A 14,751-nucleotide genomic window follows, 5' to 3' on the forward strand; every position below is an offset into this window, starting at 1 on the left:
AAGCTCCAGATTATCCAAACCAATTCTGACTGACTCAATTTTATACCAGGCTTGTTTTCTTGAATCACTTAATTGTAAATGGGAAGCATGGACCAACATATTAGCCTGATAGACTTGAATAATCAGGGGGTATCCCAATCCCCCCTGATGGGTCTTCCTTGATAAAGTATACGTGTTAATTCTAGGGCGTTTCCCTTTCCAGATATAAGATGTAATACTACTTTGGACCATGTTCAGCCAAAAGCGAGAAATCGAGAAGGGAAGCATGCTAAATAGGTAGGCCCATTTGGGGATTATATAGGCTTTAATAGTATGTATCCTTCCCCACCAGGAGATCTCATGAACTCTCCATTCTTTCAATAAGGCATTGGTCTCTTTTAGTAGTTTCAAAAAAATTTATTTCCATAGTCTGCCTTGTATCTGCAGGGATAATCAACCCCAAATAAGTGATCTCTTTATTCGTCCATTTAAAATCAAAATCGCTTTTTAAAAGCGCAAGATTATCTTTTTGAATATTGACAGCCATTGCTACTGTTTTATTCAAATTTAAACTATAATTAGATATCCTGCTATAATTGTCAAATTCTTGCATTAGATATGGGAGGGAGCTAAGGGGATCAGTGATAGAAATTAAAATATCGAAGGCATATAAACACAACTTCCAGTCATCCTCCTGAGCTCCCAGTACCTTAATCCCCGAATTATGTCTGATATTAATAGCCAATGGTTCTATAGACCAGACATAAAGTAAGGGGGAGAGGGGACAGCCCTGCCTTGTCCCATTGGAAATGCAGAACCACTCTGAACATAAGTCACGGGCTACAATTCGGGCGCTAGGATTTGAATATAAAGCACCCACAGCAGTCATAAACCACCCTTCAAAACCAAACTGAGATAGGGTTCTCTTCATGAACTCCCACCCGACCCTGTCGAAAGCTTTTTCAGCATCCACCAACAGGGTCAGGAGAGGAGTTCCTTCCTGTCTAGCCCAATCCAATAGATCCAGCACCCTGCGAGTATTATTGGAAGAATGACGCCCCATTATAAACCCTATCTGATCATGATGGATCAAAGATGGTAAAACCTTTTTCAGCCGTTCGGCCAATATTGCGGCATAGAGTTTGGCATCTACATTGACCAAAGAAATAGGACGGTAATTGGTCACATCAGAGGGCATTTTTCCCTGTTTCAAAATTGGAGTGATATGTGCTCTTAATAACTCAGGGGAGGCCGAGCCTTTGGACGCCATTTCGTTAAAGGTGTCAGTTAGAAGCAGAATTACCGTATATACTTGAGTATAAGCCGACCCGAATATAAGCCGAGGCCCCTAATTTTACCCAAAAAAACTGGGAAAACTTATTGACTCGAGTATAAGACTAGGGTGGGAAATGCAGCAGCTACTGGTAAATTTCTAAATAAAATTAGATCCTAAAAAAAATATATCAATTGGATATTTATTTACAGCGTGTGTGTATGAATGCAGCGTGTGTGTATGAATGCAGCGTGTGTGTATGAATGCAGCGTGTGTGTATGAATGCAGCGTGTGTGTATGAATGCAGCGTGTGTGTATGAATGCAGTGTGTGTGTGTGTGTATGAGTGCAGTGTGTGTATGTCAGGGTACCTGAAGTCTCTACCTCTTAGAAGTTTATCCGTCCAAAAGGGCTGTTTCCTCCGTCCCTCGCGGTCCTTCCGGTCATTTACACGCCGGCCGCGAGGGATCCACTTCCTTTTGTAACACGACGCCCAGCAGTCGACGTCATGACGCCAACCCGGACCGACCTGTCACTCAATTGTCTGGAAACTAATCAGGACTCGTCGGAGGCGTGTCTACTCTCCTGAGCCAGGGTATTTAACAGTGCTTCTTCCATTTGCTCATTGCCCTGTCGTGGTTCTAGCCTGTCTAGTCACCCAGCGCTCTTGTATTCCAGTTATTCCTTTTGGTTCCGACCCGGCTTGTTCATATTACTCTGCTTATCTCTGTTACCCTTAGACTCTGCTTGTTCCTCGCTTACCTGTCTTCTCGTTCCCTCGACCTCGGCTTGCCTTTGACCATTCTCTCTTTCTCCGTACGTTAGTCCGGCCATTCTAAGGTCCGGTATACGTACCTTTCTACTGTCTGTACTCTGCATGTTGGATCCCTGTCCCGATCCTGACATTACGACAGGGCCAATGGATCCTGCAGGTACAAACAGTCAGCTTGGTCCTTCCGATCCTAGGTTTGAAGCCATGGAACACAGAATGGATCAGATGGCCCTAGCACTACATGCGTTATTATCTCGTGCTAATAACCCACCAGAGGAGACGCGTACTACTTCTATTTCACCTGTGAGTTCAGGCCTAGAGGTAGCCACTGTAGGTGCCTCTTCCCGTATTACCCCACCAGTACGTTATGGTGGTTCACCTGAGAAGTGTCGTGGTTTTTTAAACCAGATCAGTATCCACTTTGAATTACAACCTCGCTCCTATCCTACAGATAGGGCGAAGGTTGGATTTATTATCACCTTACTCATTGAGAGAGCTCTGAGATGGGCCAACCCATTATGTGAGAATGATAACCCGTTAGTATATAATTATAATGCCTTTGTAGCTGCCTTTAGAAGAACTTTTGACCCTCCTGGTAGAAAGGTCAATGCAGCCAGATTACTTTTGCGCCTGAGACAAGATAACCGAACACTTGTGGATTATGCACTAGAGTTCAGGTCTTTGGCGGCAGAAGTTAAGTGGAATGAGCAGGCTTATATTGATAGAAAGAAGAAGGGCGTATACCGCGCCTATTAGTTTAAATTAAAATATACAAAAAATACATACATATGTTCTTGGATTTTCCAATAAATCGTGACCTCAAAAAGAAATTAAGACAAAAAATAATAGTGCAGTACAGCAAATTTTATCTTAAAAATAAGTGATTAGTAACTATGTACAGTCCACTCACATGGAGATGAGCTATAACAGAGCTCTACTGTGAAGCGCTTGGACGGTACAATCCCCGTCTTTGGATTAGTAGTAGTTGCCACAGATGTTCTCAATATGCCATGTGCGTAGTTGGTATAAAAAACAGAAAGATAGCAGCAATATGGTGAAGTAAGTACCAATGGTATAATAGATAATAAATGGTATTGTACTTACACTTTCCAGAGCATGTGACCTGCTCTGGTGTAAACAGCTTGGGTGGTATAATCCCCACCAAGGATATACAGGATACCAGGAAATGAAAATAGTAAGTCTAAAAAGTAACTTAAAAGTATACTTTAATATATATAAACAAAACAATGGTTAATAAAATGTAAATATAAAATATAGTCCCACTTAACGCGTTTCGCCTAATAGGCTTCTTCAGAAGTGTGGTGTGATGTCCAAAAAGTCAGTTTATATATCCTTGTTAATGAGTAGATGATTTCCTGGTGTTGTTGCTTCCGGGTTCCGGCTTGAGATTGACACGCACGCGTCATACCGGAAGTGACGCGGCATCCACGTCACACCGGAAGTGACGCGATGCTCGCATTAAACCGGGAATGACCGCAGCGTTTTCGCAGGGGGAGGGAGGTGTGGTATTATGGCACTTTGGAACGCACGCATCACCAATGAGTGGTGTGCGTAGCGTTCCAGGCGTCACTCGCCCCAAAACTCCAATCGAAAAGGAGTATGGGCTGTTGTACTGAAAATGTGGCATGGCGGCCATATTTAGTGAGGGCAAAAGTCCGTGGGGAGATAAAAAGACATAATAACACAGTGTTAGAGAGTGATTCCTCTACAGGCAATGTCTGCACAAAAAAAGAGCTGTATAATGCTAAAATAATAATATACAGTAATATTAATAAGAATAAAGATCATATTGAAGCAGCAAAAATGAATGGATTTAAACAAAAATCGAGAGGCAACATCATTATATTGTGAATATCTTGAAGATAAATCAGTGAATAAAAATAAGAATAATAATCATATACAGTAATCTGAATTGCAAGCAACTTTATATCAAACATATTGAAACATAAAAATAAAAATAAATGAACCCAATTTCCATATTGGGGCGTATTTAGAGAAGGATGGACAGGAATGCATTGAATGAAATTCAATTTTTTTGTTTTTTTTGTTAAAACCATATAGCTAAAAATATTGCAAAAAGAGGATAAAAATCTATGGAAGTAAAAAGAGAGAGAAATATGTTTATAAAAGATTATATATAATAAATAAAATCTTTATTAAAATTCTTTATTAAAAATGTGTTATAAAAAATTTAACAAATCAAAATCAACATTCAACCCCTTGGGGTGTAGGGTATCTAGTTGGTATACCCATTGCATTTCAGTTTGTCCAATCTTTCTTATAATATCCCCTCCTCTCCAGTGGTTTTTGACTATTTTAATCCCAATAAAAGTGAGATGTTTGGGATCATTATTATGCATGCAGAAGTGTGCTGGTATTGAGTGGTTTTGTAAACCTTTCTCTATATTTCTGCAATGTTCTGCAATTCTGGTTTTTAATGGTCTGATTGTTCTGCCCACATACTGAAGGCCGCACGAACATTCTAGTAAATAAATTACGTTTTTGCTGTTGCATGTAATGACTTCTTTTATATTATATATTTTATTTGTATTATTTGATTTAAACTCAGTGATAGTTCTTTTAGTAATTTTTGTTTTCTTACAGGCCGTACAACAATTACATTTATAAAAACCTTTTTTGTCCATAAAATTATTAATCTTATTGGGGCTATTTTTTGTAAAAATTTTTGTTAAGTGCATTTTAAGGTTAGGAGCTCCTCTGAATATTATTTTTGGTTTGTCGGGGATTACTTTTCCCAAAATTTCGTCTTCCTTCAATAAGTGCCAATGTTTTATTAAAATTTTCTTTAGTTGTCTGTTTTTATTGTTATAATCTAATACAATTGGTAAGGTAAAATCACAATTGTTCTGATTCACTGGAGTTTTAACCTTGTGTATGAGTTGATTCCTATTGGTTGTAGCAATTTGGTTAATAGTTGAATCAATGTGATTGCCATTGTAACCTTTTTGTATAAAACTTTTCTTTAATGTGTTTGCTTGCTCTAAAAACACAGATTTGTCTGAACAGTTTCTTTTTAAGCGCATCATTTGGCTTTTGGGTATGCTGTCCAACCATATTTTATTATGACAACTTTCAGTGCTTATGTAGTTATTCACATTTACCTCTTTGAAGTGTGTTTTTGTTTGTATTTTATTGTCTTTAATGTATATATTTAAATCTAAATAGGTCACCATGGTACTACTAAAATCCGCTGTTAAAACTATTCCTTCTTCATTATTATTTAAAAAAGAGATAAAATCCTTAGCCGAACTAATAGAGCCCTTCCAGATAAACAGGAGGTCGTCTATATAGCGAGAGTAGGATACCAGGCTTTCCACCCAGTCATGCCCCCCCCAAACGGTCCGATCCTCCCACTCCGCCATATAGAGGTTGGCATAACTGGGTGCAAACCTGGTACCCATAGCTGTTCCGGTTTTCTGTAGAAAAAAGCCATCTCTGAACCAGAAATAATTGTGTTTTAAAATTAGATCTATGCCTTCAATAATAAAATTTGTGTGTTCTTGAGGCATAGAGTCATCTCGTTCTAAAATAGATCTTATTGCTTGGCATCCCTTGTTATGCTGAATAATCGTATATAATGACTGCACGTCACAGGTGATGAGTATATAGTCATTTATTATATTGATGTATTTTTGAACGGGCTATCAGATGTAATCCTTGACGAGGTTGCTACTAGAGAGCTTCCTGAAAATTTGGAGGATTTAATTTCGTTCATTTCTCGTATTGATGAGCGTTTAAGAGAGAGACAGAACACTCGAGAGAGGAACTTTAGACCTTCCTTTAAATTAGCTCCCGCATTTCAAAGTCCTGATTCCACTACCTCACTGTTTCCTGAACCTATGCAGATAGGCAATACTCGCCTCTCAGAAGAGGAGAGACAGTACAGGAGAAGGGAGGGATTGTGTATGTATTGTGGAATCAGAGGTCACTTACGCCTGAATTGTCCTAATCGTTCGGGAAACGCTCGCACCTAAGTTTCTCTAGAGGACAGGCCTTGGGTGTTTCTATTTTGTCCTCTACTCATAACTATAAAGATCACAGGCTTCTGCTACCAGTTTCTTTAACTTGGGAGAAGGGAGTACTAAAGACCATGGCTTTGATAGATTCCGGAGCTGCTGAGAATTTTATCGACCAGGCCTTTGCTACAAAACACACTATCCCATCCCAGTTAAGGGATACACCCTTGGCCGTTGAGGCCATAGATGGTAGACCTTTACTTGAGCCTGTTATCTTTCGTGAAACCATACCCGTTAACTTAACTGTTGGTATCTTACACGAGGAAGACTTATCGCTTATGCTTATTTCGTCCCCTTCTGTTCCCATAGTCCTGGGTTACCCATGGCTAAAGAGACATAACCCTATTATTGATTGGGAGTTAGGGGAGATACTCTCATGGGGCCAGGGTTGCCAGGAGAGGTGTTTACGGAGGGTTTCCCCATTGGGTGTAATCAACACACCAGGTAGTTCTACCCAGTCTACAGATTTACAGATACCGCCTCGGTACCTGGATTTAAAAGCAGTATTCGACAAAAGGAATGCTGATACTCTACCTCCACACAGGACTTTTGATTGTAAAATTAATCTACTACCTGGTACCATGCCTCCGAGGGGCAATGTATATCCTCTATCCACCAAAGAGAATTCAGTTCTAGAGGAATATATTCGGGAGAATCTAGACAAAGGATTCATTAGGAGATCTTCTTCTCCTGCCGGGGCTGGTTTTTTTTTTGTTAAAAAGAAGGATGGTTCCCTAAGACCTTGCATTGATTACCGAGGGTTGAATAAAATAACCATCAGAAATGCCTATCCGATCCCCTTGATTACCGAGCTGTTTGATCGCCTAAAGGGCTCTAAAATTTTCACCAAGTTAGATCTCAGAGGGGCATATAACTTGGTGAGAATCCAGCAAGGACACGAGTGGATGACAGCGTTCAATACCCGTTATGGGCATTATGAATACACGGTCATGCCTTTTGTTCTTTGTAACGCACCGGCAGTATTTCAGGATTTGATTAATGAAGTTCTCAGGGAATTTCAACATGATTGTGTTATTGTGTACCTGGACGACATACTTATACACTCTGGGGAGATTGAGACCCACCACAGACAAGTCAGAAAGGTATTACACAAACTTCTTCAACATGGGTTATACTGCAAATTGGAGAAATGTAGTTTTGACCAGTCTCAGATAGACTTTCTTGGTTACGTGATTTCTGGGGAAGGCTTTAAGATGGATCCCGACAAACTCCAGTCTATTTTAGATTGGCCTTTGCCTAAGGGACTCAAGGCTATTCAGAGGTTTATTGGTTTCTCCAATTATTATAGGCGCTTCATTAAGGGATACTCTTCTATTATTGCGCCTATTACCAATATGACCAGACAGGGGGCGGACACTAAGACTTGGTCTACTGAAGCTCTCGTTGCTTTCAAGACTCTCAAGGAACTTTTTGCCTCTGCTCCAATTTTAGTCCATCCTGATACGACTCTGCCGTTCCTACTCGAGGTCGATGCCTCTGAGACAGGCGTAGGTGCTATTCTGTCACAAAGGTTAGGGGTGGACAAACCACTACACCCTTGTGGTTTTTTTTCCACGAAACTGTCTGGCCCTGAGAGCAGATATGACATCGGTGACAGGGAATTATTAGCGGTCATTATGGCTTTAAAGGAGTGGAGACATTTATTGGAGGGGACCTTACATCCTGTTACCATTTTAACGGATCACAAGAACTTGTCCTATATTGGGGAGGCTAAGCGACTGTCCGCCAGACAAGCTCGTTGGTCCTTATTCCTGACCCACTTCAATTATGTGCTTACTTATAGACCTGGTTCTAAGAACTCTAAAGCCGATGCTTTGTCTCGCCAATATGAACCTTCTACTATATCTGAACCTGTTCTTTCCTCTATAGTTCCGAAATGTAATATTATCGCTAACACGAATCTCAGGATTCGCTCTCCGTTACTTGCCGAGATCTTAAAGCTGCAACATCTAGCCCCTAAACAGACTCCCGGAGGTCGACATTTCGTTCCTCCTGCTCTTCAACTGGAACTGCTACAATGTTTCCACAACAGCAAGGTGGCTGGACATCCTGGCATTCGCAAGACGTGCGCTTTGATCTCTAAAGACTTCTGGTGGCCTGCTTTACGTAGGGATATCAAAGATTTCATCGGTGCGTTTGAGGTTTGTACTAAGACCAAGCAACCTCATACGCTTCCATGTGGATTTCTGCATCCCTTAGAGGTTCCAGAAAAGCCGTGGTCCTGTTTGGCTATGGACTTTATTGTCGATTTACCTATATCTAAAAAACAGACTGTTATCCTCACCGTGGTTGACAGATTCACCAAGATGGCTCACTTCGTTCCTCTGCCTAAACTTCCGTCTTCTCCCGAGTTGGCAGAGATATTCGCAAGGGAGATTTTTCGTTTACATGGGATACCCTCCCAAATTGTATCTGACAGAGGTTCCCAATTTGTTTCTCGTTTTTGGAGATCCTTCTGCTCTCAACTGGGTATCAAATTGAATTTCTCTTCCGCCTATCATCCTCAGTCTAACGGAGCTGCTGAACGCACCAACCAAAAGATTGAACAATATTTACGTTGTTTTGTTTCCGAACACCAGGACGATTGGGTCGGTTTGATTCCTTGGGCGGAGTTCGCTCACAACAATCTCGTTTGTGATTCTACTCATTCAAGCCCCTTCTTCATGAATTATGGCTTTCATCCATCCATTCTTCCCTCGGTTTCCCCTTCCCAAGGGGTACCGTCGGTTGATGTTCATGTTGCCAATTTGAGGAAGTTGTGGGATCAGACTCGACAAATTCTTCTGCACAATTCTATGCTGGTTAAGAAACACGCTGATAAACGTAGAAGGTCGGCTCCGGTTTTTGTTCCAGGCGATAGAGTATGGTTGAGTACTAGAAACATTCGTTTAAAAGTGCCTTCCATGAAGTTCGCTCCTCGTTATATTGGACCTTACAGGGTTCTGACTCGAATTAACCCAGTTGCGTATCGTCTAGCTCTTCCATCTGCCTTACGCATCCCTAACTCCTTTCATGTTTCATTGCTGAAACCGCTAGTCTGCAACAGATTTTCCTCCACGGTATCCTCTCCTCGCTCTGTTCAGGTGGAGGGTCAGGAGGAGTATGAGGTCAACTCTATCATCGATTCTCGAATCTCCCGGGGGAGAGTACAATATCTGGTCGACTGGAAAGGATATGGTCCTGAGGAGAGGAGTTGGGTACCTCAAGAGGATGTTCATGCGCCTCGCCTCCGCAGGGCGTTTCACTCCCGCTTCCCATCTCGTCCCGGTTCCTTCCGCCCGGTGGGCGTATCTGAGAGGGGGGGTACTGTCAGGGTACCTGAAGTCTCTACCTCTGAGAGAGGTAGAGACTTAGAAGTTTATCCGTCCAAAAGGGCTGTTTCCTCCGTCCCTCGCGGTCCTTCCGGTCATTTACACGCCGGCCGCGAGGGATCCACTTCCTTTTGTAACACGACGCCCAGCAGTCGACGTCATGACGCCAACCCGGACCGACCTGTCACTCAATTGTCTGGAAACTAATCAGGACTCGTCGGAGGCGTGTCTACTCTCCTGAGCCAGGGTATTTAACAGTGCTTCTTCCATTTGCTCATTGCCCTGTCGTGGTTCTAGCCTGTCTAGTCACCCAGCGCTCTTGTATTCCAGTTATTCCTTTTGGTTCCGACCCGGCTTGTTCATATTACTCTGCTTATCTCTGTTACCCTTTGACTCTGCTTGTTCCTCGCTTACCTGTCTTCTCGTTCCCTCGACCTCGGCTTGCCTTTGACCATTCTCTCTTTCTCCGTACGTTAGTCCGGCCATTCTAAGGTCCGGTATACGTACCTTTCTACTGTCTGTACTCTGCGTGTTGGATCCCTGTCCCGATCCTGACAGTGTATGAGTGCAGTGTGTGTGTATGAGTGCAGTGTGTGTGTATGAATGCAGTGTGTGTGTATGAGTGCAGTGTGTGTGTATGAGTGCAGTGTGTGTGTATGAGTGCAGTGTGTGTGTATGAGTGCAGTGTGTGTGTGTGTGTGTGTGTGTGTGTGTGTTGCAGAGCCTTGGTGGGGGGTGGGCAATTTTATTTATTTTTGTAATTATTTTAATTTTTTTTTATATTATTATTTCTAATTATTTTTTTATTTAATTTCATTATTTTTGATATTATTATTATTATTATTATTATAGGTTTTATTTCATCCCCCCTCCCTGCTTGTTATATGGCAGGGAGGGGGGCTCTCCTTCCCTGGTGGTCCAGCATTGGCAGTTCAGTGGGGGCTTTGAGAGAGCGTTACTTACCTCTCCTGCAGCTCCTGTCAGCTCTCTCCTCCTCCTCCGCGCCGTCCGGTCAGCTCTTCTGTCAGCTCACACTGTAAGTCTCGCGAGAGCCGCGGCTCTCGCAAGATTTACACTGGGAGCTGACCGAGGTGCTGAACGGACCTGCGCGGAGGAGGAGACAGCTGACAGGAGCTGCAAGAGAGGTAAGTAACGCTCTCTCACAGCCCCCACAGCCCCCTGTCTGTATTATGGCAATGCAAATTGCCATAATACAGACTATTGACTTGAGTATAAGCCGAGTTGGGGTTTTTCAGCACAAAAAATGTGCTGAAAAACTCGGCTTATACTCGAGTATATACGGTAATTGTTTTCTAAAAATCTTACAAAAATTTTTTTTAAAAAAGGTTCGTATAGCCGTCCGGGCCCGGAGCTTTATTGTTACAAGTTTATTAATTGCTGCTTCTACTTCGCTCTGAGAAATAATTATTTTCATCATTGCCTTCTGATTGTAAGAAATTTCCGGTAACTTAGAGTTTTTCAAGTAAATCTACATCTTAGCTAGATCAGGAGATGTATTCAAGTTATATAAGCTTGCATAAAAATATCTAAATTTTCCAGCAATTTCATCTGGCTTGTAAATACAATTGTTTCCATCTACCAATTTAGAAATCTTTTGATCAGCCACTCTTTTCTTTAACTTATTTGATAGTATCGAATCAACTCTATTGTTTTTATAATAATATTTAATATTGAGCTTATTAATGTTGGCCTCTATCCTAATCTTAATATGGGCATTATTTTTTTCTTCACATTGCTTAATAGATAGAGCTCTCTGATCGGAATAAGATTACTTGTTGGCTTTAGAAAGATGAAAAAATTCTATATAAAGGTCGGACAGAGTGTTATTTAGGTTCCTTTTCTGCTGGCTTGCTAATTTGATCCAATATCCTCTAATGACTGCTTTGCAGGAACACCAAAGACATTCTTTAGAGATCTCATCAGATGAATTTTCTTTAATAAAGAGATCAATTAAGTTCTCTATATGATCAATGTTAGCTTTTTTTTTTTTAATAAATAGTCCGCAAGTCTCCATATCGAAGGAGATCTAGTATTGGTCATCACCAACTCAGCAGTTATATCGTGATCTGACCAAGTATTTTCAACAATAGAAATTGAAGAGATCGCCTTAACTAAATCCAAATTACCCAGAATCATATCTATCCTAGCAGCCGAACTATGAGGGACAGACCAGGGATAGGCAACCTTCGGCTCTCCAGATGTTGTGGACTACATCCCCCATAATGCTCTTACACACATAATGCTGGCATAGCATCATGGGAGGTGTAGTCCAAAACATCTGGAGAGCCGAAGGTTCCCCACCCCTGGGATAGACCTATGCGTATAGTTCTTTTCATTAGGATGGCAAAGTCTCCAACAGTCATATAGCTCCGCTTTCTTTATTGTCCTACTAAGTGACGCAGCTTGCCGTTTCAGGGATTTATCTGCTGGTTCTTATAGGACCACAGTTTTTTAAACTCCCCCGTCCAATGAGTTTCTTAAATAAATCCAATTTGTATTTTCTGAGTAATAAGAGTATTATACAAGTAACCTCTTTTAATGGGAGAGTTAAGGCCTTGGGCATTAATAGATATCACTCTGACCATAGGTTATTCTGTTTAAGCCATTTCTATCCATTTTTGGGCTCTTTGACCAAATCCTCCTCATGTAAGACCAATTGAAGACAAACCACACCAAACAAGACAACATATAAACATTCATATCTACAAGATAGCTTGGAAAACATCAAAATCTTCCAAGAACTGGGAGTCCTATGGATTCCCACAGGGGAGGGTCATAGACTCACGGAGGGTCATGTAACAGCGAGGCAATGGGGGAAGGAAAAATCTTCTCCTTTTCTTTTTTTTTTTTTCAAACAGAGAATATATTTTTATCCAACTCTAATAAGTGGTGAATATATAATAGGTTTAATAGTGGACACTAACGTTTCTATACTCTTGCCTTCAATAATGTGTAGGTAGTCTATAAACATATGTTCTCCCAGGTTACTATAACATGGTTAGATGAAAACAGCATTGCATTGTTGGAATTATTTGTTTAAACAGATTAACAGAATTTGAGAATAAATCATTTAACAGAATAAATGATGTGACCTTTATGTTGTTAATTTGTGGAAGTCTTAAGATTTCTCTTGATCCGGTTAAAACATAAAAGAAAAAGGCAAAAGAAAAAACTAAAATGGTATAGTATGTCACAGGCAGGTGATGGCAAATATGTAATACGTAGTAGTCCTACTCGCCTATTTTAGAGCTAGTACAAGCTCAGGTGTAACTTTCATTCAGTGGCGTTGATCCCCCACTGGTAGGATGTAGGTGATGGTATTATCGGTAGGTTTCTCAGGGTAAAGATGTCCCGGCAAGGAAAAAAAAAGACAAGTTGAAAATAGTGCTCTCCATATAAAATTGTTTAAAATATTCAATTATAAGGTGAGCAGGAAATACTGCTCAATTCTCTAGGCGTAGGTGGTATAATCCCCACCTGGGATTCTTTAGCGAGTAGTTCTTCAAAATTCTTGGTGACCAGGTTAAAAATAATAGAAAATTAAAAGAAAAAAAGAAAGTTATATGGCACAAGAAGGATAAAATGGCCAATATTTCTTTAATAACACAAAATACAAGTTTAAAAGCAACCATATGTGTTTCGCCAACACATGGCTTCATCAAGTGGTAATGAAAACATTAACCTGGTCAAGTGGTAATAAAAACATTAACCTCCCAGAGGACCGGCGAGGGAGATCTTTGACCTCCCCACCGACCCGAGAAGGCAGACAGTGAGGCCGACTCTGCATGGACCAGCATGGTAAATAAAAAGGATCTTCCTGTCTTCGTATGCCCATGGGCATCGGATTAGGACCCCCAGGCAACTGTCCAGCATGCCCATGTGGAAAGAAATGAACATGTAGCAAATTAAACACAGGTTTTCCTGACACTATAGTACCCTGAGGGTGCCCCTCCCGTGGTGCTGAAGGGGTTAAAACCCCTTCAGTTACTCACCACCTTCCACCGCCGGGCTCACTTACCTCTCCTCCCCCGCCGACGTCCGCTCCCCCGTCAGAATTAAATGCCTCCAGCATCACAGATGCGCCTCTAGTGGCTGGTTTAGAGGCTGGCTTAACCCCAAATGTAAACATAGCAGTTTCTCTGAAACTGCTATGTTTACATCAGGCAGGGTTAACCCTAGAGGAACCTGACACCCAGACCACTTCATTGAGCTGAAGTGGTCTGGGTGACTATAGTGTCCCTTTAAAGTCTCCCAAAGTAGGGCAAATCAAATGATAGAGGCAGAGAGTACTCAGACCAGATGTGGTTGTTACAATAGTGCAGAGTTGCAGATGTGGCAGCACAGGACTGAAAGGTGAAGTGAGGTTAAGTTCAACTAGGGGTACAGTGGTCCTGTCATTTAAACAATTCAAGGTAAATCATTGCCGTTTTGCAGACACGACAATGTTTATCTTGAAATGTTAAACACGCATCCAGTGGCTGATACACTGAAAGCCAGTGGAGACACTTCCAGTGGAGACACTTAAGTAAAACTCGGTCACATGATTCAATGCTTTGTATTCTAATGTTTTAGTGTTCCATAAACAATACATTGAGGTTTCATTTCACCACAATTCACTGTTTAATACACCCTACAATACTAAAGCAGACCTGTCAATTGAAATGTTTGTTCATAAAAATGTTTAATTCCCTAAATGACTTATAGATAATAACACAGCTTTCATGTAAAGACCTGTACAATGGGCAGATGAGCACATTATGAGACTGAAGAGAACACTATAGTCACCAGAACAACTACAGCCTAATGTAGTTATTCTGGTGACTATAATCATTCCCTTCAGGCTTTTTGCAGTAAACACTTTTCATAGAGAAGGGATTGTTTACATTAAAACCTAGGGACACCTCCAGTGCCCACTCCTTACATGGCCACTGGAGGTGCTTCCTGGGCCAGTGCTGCGATAAGCATTGATTGAGTGCATCTCTGTGAGGAGATGCTGATTGGCCAGGACAGCGTTTGTCACCGCCCCCACCCCACCTCCTTGGCAGTCTTAGCAAATCCAATGCTTTCCCTGAGATGATCAATTCTGATGATGTCAGTCAAGGAGGCGGATTGGGGGCGTGGCCAGTGCCTGCAGATCCATGGAAAGCTGGAAATAAGGTAAGTTTTTACCCTTTCTAATGGGGCAATAGGGGACCAAGCCACCTAAATTGTGGTTTTAACACTATAAGGTCGGGAATACATGCTTGTGTTCCTCACCCTATAGTGTCCCTTAAAGTGCTCTTCACTGGTTATGTGGCTGTGCATAAAAAATAACATC

The 14,751-nt window shown here is 41.4% G+C and overlaps 1 protein-coding gene across 1 annotated transcript in view; it reads left to right on the top strand.

Annotated features, from left to right (window-relative positions):
* ACOXL (acyl-CoA oxidase like) overlaps nucleotides 1-14,751 on the top strand; it is a 447,901-nt gene that overhangs the window by 232,448 nt on the left and 200,702 nt on the right. The gene's annotated exons all lie outside the window — the stretch shown is intronic.

Source organism: Pelobates fuscus, chromosome 2 (genome assembly GCF_036172605.1).
Source record: "Pelobates fuscus isolate aPelFus1 chromosome 2, aPelFus1.pri, whole genome shotgun sequence".
In the NCBI taxonomy this organism is placed as follows: Eukaryota; Metazoa; Chordata; class Amphibia; order Anura; family Pelobatidae; genus Pelobates; species Pelobates fuscus.